This window comes from Stegodyphus dumicola, chromosome 3 (genome assembly GCF_044657685.1).
Source record: "Stegodyphus dumicola isolate Sdum_Otavi_A_Nest chromosome 3, ASM4465768v1".
NCBI classification, from domain to species: domain Eukaryota; kingdom Metazoa; phylum Arthropoda; class Arachnida; order Araneae; family Eresidae; genus Stegodyphus; species Stegodyphus dumicola.
In genome coordinates this window covers 161,296,214-161,304,799 of record NC_140770.1, presented here as the reverse complement: position 1 = coordinate 161,304,799, position 8,586 = coordinate 161,296,214, and positions in this window count along the sequence as shown.

Genomic DNA, 8,586 nt, shown 5'->3' with positions numbered 1-8,586 from the left:
AGTTGGAAGAAGACGTCTCTAAGGTTCCGACAACCATTCTTCCATGAAATATTGACTGGAAAGCAGCAAAACAGTTCTTGTATGATGCATGTAATAATTTAATCGAAATCAAACTCTCCACAACAGGTGTATCGTTAGACTAACGAAGAAAATTGCAAATAATTTCATTTCTGGCAATTGTTATTCAGGCTATTAATGGTCGTCGGCATAGCCCAAAATATACAAATACGAAGTATTACTAAAAAAACTAAAAATACTAAAAGACTAAAAACCTAAAATACTAAAAAACGTAATATTCTTAATTATTTTTCCTCTTAAGTTCTCAAATAACTTTTCTAGACAAGGTCTGGCTAATCCGTCCGCTAACTTATTTCTCCATCTCCCGCCTTCTTAGCATGTCTCCGTAGTGTAGTGGTCAGCACGCTGCGCGCGTATTCCAGAATTCCGTGGTTGGATTCCTGGCGAAGAATTTGCGCATTTTTCATTTCCTCTGCTTCCAAAAAAATCCTAATTACTCTACATATTTATTAAATTATTACAAATTATTATAGTACGGTGTTATCTTTAATTAAAGAGAAAAGTTGCAATTCAAAAATTCTAGTTGAAGAAAGACACTCTTTTCTGATTTCAATCCCTCTAAAGAACTAATTTACGTCGTAATACTATAAAAAGAAATTTAAAGCTACTGAATTTATTATCTATACAACACTGTTATTTAAGTATATGTCTATCAAACTGAACATAGTATTAGAAATAAAACTTTAATTAAAATATCTTATGCTCAGCTGTCAGTGGTGACACCATGTAACAGCTGTAGATTGTCATAAACTAAATTTCCATATCCTTCCTCTGAACCTGTAGCGCTTAAGAGTATGAGAAAATCAAAGCATCTATTAGAGAAAAATCTTAAAATAGCTTGAAAGAACCAAAGAAAAAAAGGTCTTTCCAACAATCTAGAAGCTCTGTGCTTTCTTTTCACTCCAGGAGGTACAAACATTACTTTGTGAAGAAAACAAAAATTACAAACATGCAAATTGATTTTTACAGACCAGAAAGCTAAGGCATATTAATTTGGGTACTTCAATACCTGCGTTTGAATGAGAAGCTTAAATTATACAACAAAGAGTGATTCTTGAGAAATTTTGTAGGCATCTTATGTTTATTAACCAATTATTATGATTTAAAACTTTACTATAAATTCTTTTTTCCGTAGCTCTCGCGTGAGTGCAAATTAGTTGTAGGGTGTTTAAGGGGATCCGAAACCCCCTAGAAATATCATATTAAATTGGCCATTTTCGATGTACCTTTACTCAAAATTTGCTGTAGATGCACGTTTGAAAATTTTTGTGTAATTACGTACACAAATTCCAGGATAATGAGAAATGTGCACGTAAGTACACATTTCTCATTATCCTGGAATGAGCTATTGAAAAAAATTCGAGCTTTAAAAAAAATTTAGTAAACATCAGAAAACATAATAAATAAGGCATAAAAAAATTTTAATACCTATATAGCCAGTAGTTCCTGAGAAAAGGTACATCGAGTATAGAAAATCTCATTTGGAGGAAAACGCATTTTGGTTTAAAAATACTGATTTATCAAAACACTCGATGATAAATTAAAACTAGATTTTTTTACAGTTCTAATTTTCCTAGAGATTAAAGTATGGTATTTTTAGAAAGATAAAAGTGTACAAAATTTTGTAAATGCAAAAATCCCATATCACCCTTTTTTGAATATTTTTGGCTTCTAACACACCTTAGCAACATATGTTTGGAATTCCTTCTCGCTTCATCTTATTTTCTTCGATAACTTTAAGACCCACGATTTTTTCTTAATAAATATTTAGTTTACTTTGCTTTTGGTATTTGTAGTCTCGTTCTTAAATGCAATTAAACACACTGTATATTAAATACCAATTACAAATAAACGAAAAATAAGTAGCTACCTCGAACTTTGTTACAACGAATCTTTATTGAATTCTACTACTTCTACTACTTCTTCGTGTGTTCTTCAAATATTCCTCATGAACTCTGCAATTTTTCAACTCTTTTGTCTAACCATAGTTATCTTCCTGAATAAAACAAAGCTTCATACGACGAAACTAATGACGAAATTTCTGTCAAGTAAAAATACAAGAGCCAACCATCAAGGAGCGAAAAACCCCGATCATTACGAAGAGATCTATTGTCTGATCAGTCAATTAAGGGTAAAGATTCCTTAGTATATAAAAATGTAGAGTCATATAAATTTGGTTTATGACAATCTACAGCTGTTACATGGTGTCACCACTGACAGCTGAGCATAAGATATTTTAATTAAAGTTTTATTTCTAATACTATGTTCAGTTTGATAGACATATACTTAAATAACAGTGCATAGATAATAAATTCAGTAGCTTTAAATTTTTTTATAGTATTACGACGTAAATTAGTTCTTTAGAGGGATTGAAATCAGAAAAGAGTGTCTTTCTTCAATTAGAATTTTTGAATTGCAACTTTTTTCTTTAATTAAAGATAACACCGTACTATAATAATTTGTAATAATTTAATAAATATGTAGAGTCATTAGGATTTTTTTGGAAGCAGAGGAAATGAAAAATGCGCAAATTCTTCGCCGGGAATCGAACCACGGAATTCTGGAATAAGCGCAGCATGCTAAGAAGGCGGGAGAAATACTTTATAAATAAGTTAGCTCCTGATTAACTGCGGACGGATTAACCAGACCTTGTCTAGAAAAGTTATTTGAGAACTTAAGAGGAAAAATATTTAAGAATATTACGTTTTTTAGTATTTTAGGTTTTTAGTCTTTTAGTATTAATCGGAAGATGTGAATATCCTTAATCGGAAGATGTGAATGTTTTAAAGCTTCTAGCAACCTCGCTCGCAGTTTACGTTCTACCGCCATCTCTGACAAAGTTTATTCTGGCTTTAGCCATTTTGCTTGCCGACTTTCGTTATACGTGTCAGCTTAAGTACTAGATCATTTTGTGTAGTCTCCGACTGCGTTACTTAAATTTCAATTTCAATTTATGTTACTTTAAATACCCTTAATAAATGGAATTTCATTCTGTACTACAAATAATGCCTTTCCCTAAATTTCAAGAATTAATAAAAGGTTATATCATCCTTCGTAAGTCTTTCTCATTTTGCTTCAAACTAGACCGACAATTCGCTTGTCAGTCTATATTTGAAGGACATAGATTTGAGGTCGCATATACAGACATTTTTTGATAAAATAAAGGAATAAAATGAGATTCTCTGTTTACCGAAAGGACTTCGTCAAATAAATTGTCAAGGATTCGCTTCGGAAGTGAAAAAAAATCTCGAAATTGACATTTTCTCCTAACAGTGTCTTCACTAATAGCAAATGCGTAGAGAGCTAATTTGTGCACATTAGGTTATCCTTTTCTACTCGAGAAAATAAAAATAAAAAATTCTGAAATAGCGACTCGAGGCTAAGGAATCTTTACCCTTAATTGACTGATTAGACAATAGATCTCTTCGTAATGATCGGGTTTTTTCCCTCCTTGATGGTTGGCTCTTGTATTTTTACTTGACAGAAATTTCGTCATTAGTTTCGTCGTATGAAGCTTTGTTTTATTCAGGAAGATAACTATGGTTAGACAAAAGAGTTGAAAAATTGCAGAGTTCATGAGGAATATTTGAAAAACACACGAAAAAGTAGTAGAATTCAATAAAGATTCGTTGTAACAAAGTTCGAGGTAGCTACTTATTTTTCGTTTATTTGTAATTGGTATTTAATATACAGTGTGTTTAATTGCATATAAGCACGAGACTACAAATACCAAAAGGAAAGGAAACTAAATATTTATTAAGAAAAAATCTTGGGTCTTAAAGTTATCGAAAAAAATAAGATGAAGCGAGAAGGAATTCCAAACATATGTTGCTATGCTGCTTTAAAATTCTTATAACTTTGTTGTTGAATTGTATATGGCGTAAAAGCGAAGAAAATTATACTTAATAATAAAGCTAAAATGCATAAAAAGGGGGTTAGCAGTAGTGAGTACAACAGCAGACTGATAGGCTGCAAGCTCAGCAAGATCGTAAAAAAATCCTAACAAACTCTTTTGGGCGATCATTAAAATTGGGAGCCTTTCAGAATTTTTTTATCGTTGTGGAATCTCGCATGTTTTAGTAACATATACTAAGACTCCTACTTATCACTATGTCTAGATAAACAAACAGAAATGTAAGAAGGGCGTAAAAGATTCTTTTATTTAAAACTCAGTAAGCTGAGCAGAAAGCATGCCTGGTGCTTACAAATCAGCCAACATTTATTGCGTAAACCCAAAAGTAAAATTTTAAACTGAACTAAATCCAAGTAGGTATTAGCCAAACGCTAGGAAGAGATATTTAAAGGCGGAAGTTGGTCCCTACCCTACTTATTTGCGTGACGGCACTATCGGTGCGCATAAAGCAAAATTGTAACAAAGAATAATTGTAACAAAGAATAATTGTAACAAATAATAATGTCTATTCTAAAAGAATCAATTTGTATAGAAAAATTAACAGATGAAAATTATTCAGTGTGGAAATTTAAAATAGAATAACTTCTAATAAAAGAAGGTTTAGATGATGTTGTATTCGAAGAAAAACCGGAAACTGTTACTGATATTTGGTTAAAGAATGATCGTAAAGCTAAAGCTTTAATATGCTTAAACATTTCAAATTCGCAAATTATCCATGTTTTGCATAGTAAATCTGCAAAAGAAGTTTAGCAGAAGTTAAAATGTGTACATGAACGTGTAAATTTAACAAACAAGTTATTTATTCTTAGAAAACTATATTCCATTAGATATAATGAAAGTTCTAAAATGCAGGAACATATCAAAGGAGTACTAGAATTGGCTGAAAAGCTGTGTAGTATAGGTGAAGAAATTAAAGAAAATAACTTAATAGCAATATTACTATGTTCTTTACCAAATTCATACAACTCCTTAATAACTGCAATAGAAAGTAAATCGGAAGCTGAATTGTCGCTAGAATATGTTAAAAACAAACTTATAGAGGAGTATTGTAGACGTGTGGAAACTAAGAAAGTTCAAAAATACGATTCACTTGCTTTAAAAAGTAAAAGCGAAAATAAATCAAAGTATAGTACACGATATTGTAATTATTGTAAGAGAAATAACCATACGATAAATGACTGTTTTCATTTAAAACGCAACGCTAGAACTTCCCCGAAAACAGATGTAAATAACTGTAAAGTAAGAAATTATTCTCAAAATTATAAAAGTAATGCATGCCAAATAGCAAATACCCAAAGTGTAGAAAACATAACAAAACTTAAAGAAAATAAGTATCTTAAAAGTACTGAAAATTCGCAGATTTAGTTTAATCAAGTTCTAAAAGTGGAAAATAAACATGAAAACACGCATACGCAAGAATGGGTTATCGACTCAGGAGCCTCAACTCATATGACGAGTGATAAGAATTTTTTCTCTCAGTTAAATGACTCTAATAAACAAATAGTAACTGTAGCCAATAGTGCTAAATTAAATTCTTATGGTATTGGTGAAGGTTATTTTAAAGTTCAAAACTTAAAGGGTCAGGTTACACAAATAAAATTACAAAATGTATGTACCAAGTTTAGATAGTAATTTACTTTCTGTTCAATCTGTTACGAATAAAGGTTGCATTGTTACATTTGATAGTAATAAGTGTTACATAAAGCGTAACAATATACTCGTAGCCGACGGCAACGCTCAGCAAGGTTTATATAAATTGACCGTAAACTCAATTGACGAGAAAGCATACTTATCTAATGATATTTCATGTTCTAATACGAACTGTACACTAAAATGGCATCAAAGATTAGGCCACAGAAATATAGATGCCATAAAAACACTTGAGAAAATGATTTGGCAGACGGCATCAAACTTGGCAAATGCACTCATAGTGTGGAATGTTCTACTTGTGTAAAAGCGAAACTAACTGAAAAACCTTATCTCAAAACTAGTTTTAGATCTAAAAATCCACTGGATTTAGTGCACACAGATGTGTGTGGGCCAAATGATGTCAACAGCTTAGGAGGGAAAAGATATTTCGTAACTTTCATTGATGACTATTCGCGTTATACTCAAATTTATTTTATTACTTCAAAAGATGAAATATTCGACAAACTTAAACAGTATGTTGCATCGACAACAAATAAATTTAGAAAGAAAATAAAGGTTCTCAGATCCAACAACGGTACAGAATACTGTAACAAAACTACTAAAAATTATTTAAAGAAACTTGGTATTTTCCATGAAACTTCGGTTCCTTATTGTCCGGCACAGAACGGCGTCGCAGAAAGAAAGAATCGCTCTTTAATAGAAATGACAAAAGCTATGCTAATAAACTGTAAATTACCGAAAGGATTCTGGGCTGAAGCAGCAGCTACTGCTGTATATCTTCAAAATAGGTTACCAACTAAAGCCACAGATAAAACACCATATGAATTGTGGAATGGTAGAAAACCAAACTTAAGTCACTTACGAGTATTTGGCTGTAAAGCGTTTTATTACGTGAACAAACAAAAACGGCGTAAATTCGACAACAGAGCTGAAGAAGGAATATTCGTAGAATACGATTTACGAAGTAAGGGATACTGGATTTATGTAGGTGGAAGGAAAATAATAGTAAGTAGAACTGTTAAATTTTCAGAAAACGCGTCTTTATCTGACAAACATGCAGAAAATAATGCTGAAGATTTAGAATTAATTCACTTCAATAACTTCCATGAAGATGAAGAAAATAATGAAGAAACATCTCTTGGCGATGATTTTACAGAATATTCAAAAAGTTCTGAAGAGTTAATTAAATGTGAAGAAAATGTAGAAAGAAGGGTTTCTAGCAGATCAACCAAAGGGGTCCCACCGGAAAGATTCTCTTATAACGCAGAAGACGAAGAATCAATCTTACCTAAAAATAAAGATTCAGAAAGCTTTGAAGAAATTCTGAACTTACCAAAACGTGGACAAGAAGCTTGGATCAAGGCTATGCAAGAAGAAATACATTCTCTAAAAGAAAATGAAACCTATACACTTACCGAATTACCACCAGGAAAACATGCAGTAGGCAGCAAATGGGTGTTTAAGACAAAATATGATGAAACTGGTAAAAATATAAAATACAAAGCACGCTTAGTAGCCAAAGGATTTACTCAAAAATACAGCAGTGATTATGATGAAACATTTTCACCAGTAGTGAAACACACTACGATAAGATTTTTCTTAGCATGGGCAGCGTATAATAATGCCAAGGTACATCAACTAGATGTTAAAACAGCCTTTTTGTATGGCAACTTAAATGAAGAAATATATATGGAGCAACCAGAAGGATTCGTGGTTCCAGAAGAAAGACATAAAGTTTGTAAATTACAGAAGTCGATGTATGGTCTCAAACAAGCAGCTAGGTGCTGGAATGCAGAAATTGAAAATACACTTAAGAATATTGGGTTCAGCCAAAGCAAAGCAGATCCGTGTCTTTTCACAAAAGTGGTTCGTAATAAAAGAATTAATTTAATAATGTATGTTGATGACATTCTAATAAGTTCTACAGAAGAAGGACTAATTCTTCAAACAATTAATGATTTAAAGGAACGTTACCAAATAACGCATCTTGATGAAGCTAAATATTTCTTAGGCATGGAAATAAATCGCAAGGAAGATGGAAGTTATCTCTTATCACAGAAAAATAAAATAAATCAACTTATTAAGCAATTTCAACTTTAAGAAGCGAAACCCGCTAGCACACCAATGGAAACAAACTGTTATAACCTAAACAAGGAAGAAAATCTCCTAACTTCAAATGATAAATTTCGTCAAGCTATTGGAAATCTTTTGGATATATCGTCTATAACAAGATCAGATATCACAGCTTCAACTCACATACTCAGCAGAAGGTGTAATATTCCACGTCAAAAGGACTGGAATGCTGTTAAAAGAATCATTAGATACTTAAACACGACAAAGAATCTATCCTTACAAATTTCGTCGAGTGAAGAGCCTAATATTACAGTTTATTCAGATGCTGATTGGGAACAAGATATTGAAGATAGAAAATCTACATCAGGAACTGTTATTTTATTAGGAAAAAACTGTATTTCGTGGTTTTCTAGAAAACAAACTTGTGTTTCTTTATCCTCAGCAGAAGCTGAATATGTTGCACTATCGCAAGCTACGCAAGAACTATTATGGCTATTAAAATTAACAGAAGATTTCAATCTACCCCAAACTCTACCGATAAAGGTATTTGAAGATAATCAGTCTACTATAAAACTTGTAGAATCTGAAAAATTCAGTTCGCGCACAAAACATATTGATACAAAAGTTCATCATATACGCGACTTGAATAACAAAGGAATAGTAAAACTTGCTTATCTTTCGACAGAGCAAATGGTTGCTGATATTATGACTAAACCTATTCCTAAAGCTAAATTTCAGTTTTTCAGGGATGAATTGCAACTGATACGAGTTTCATTAGCAAAACAAGGGCAATGTTAGCATAAATTTAGGTATTTTGCATAATGAAACTCGAAAGGCATACGAAACGAACGTGCGCCAAGATATATATTGGC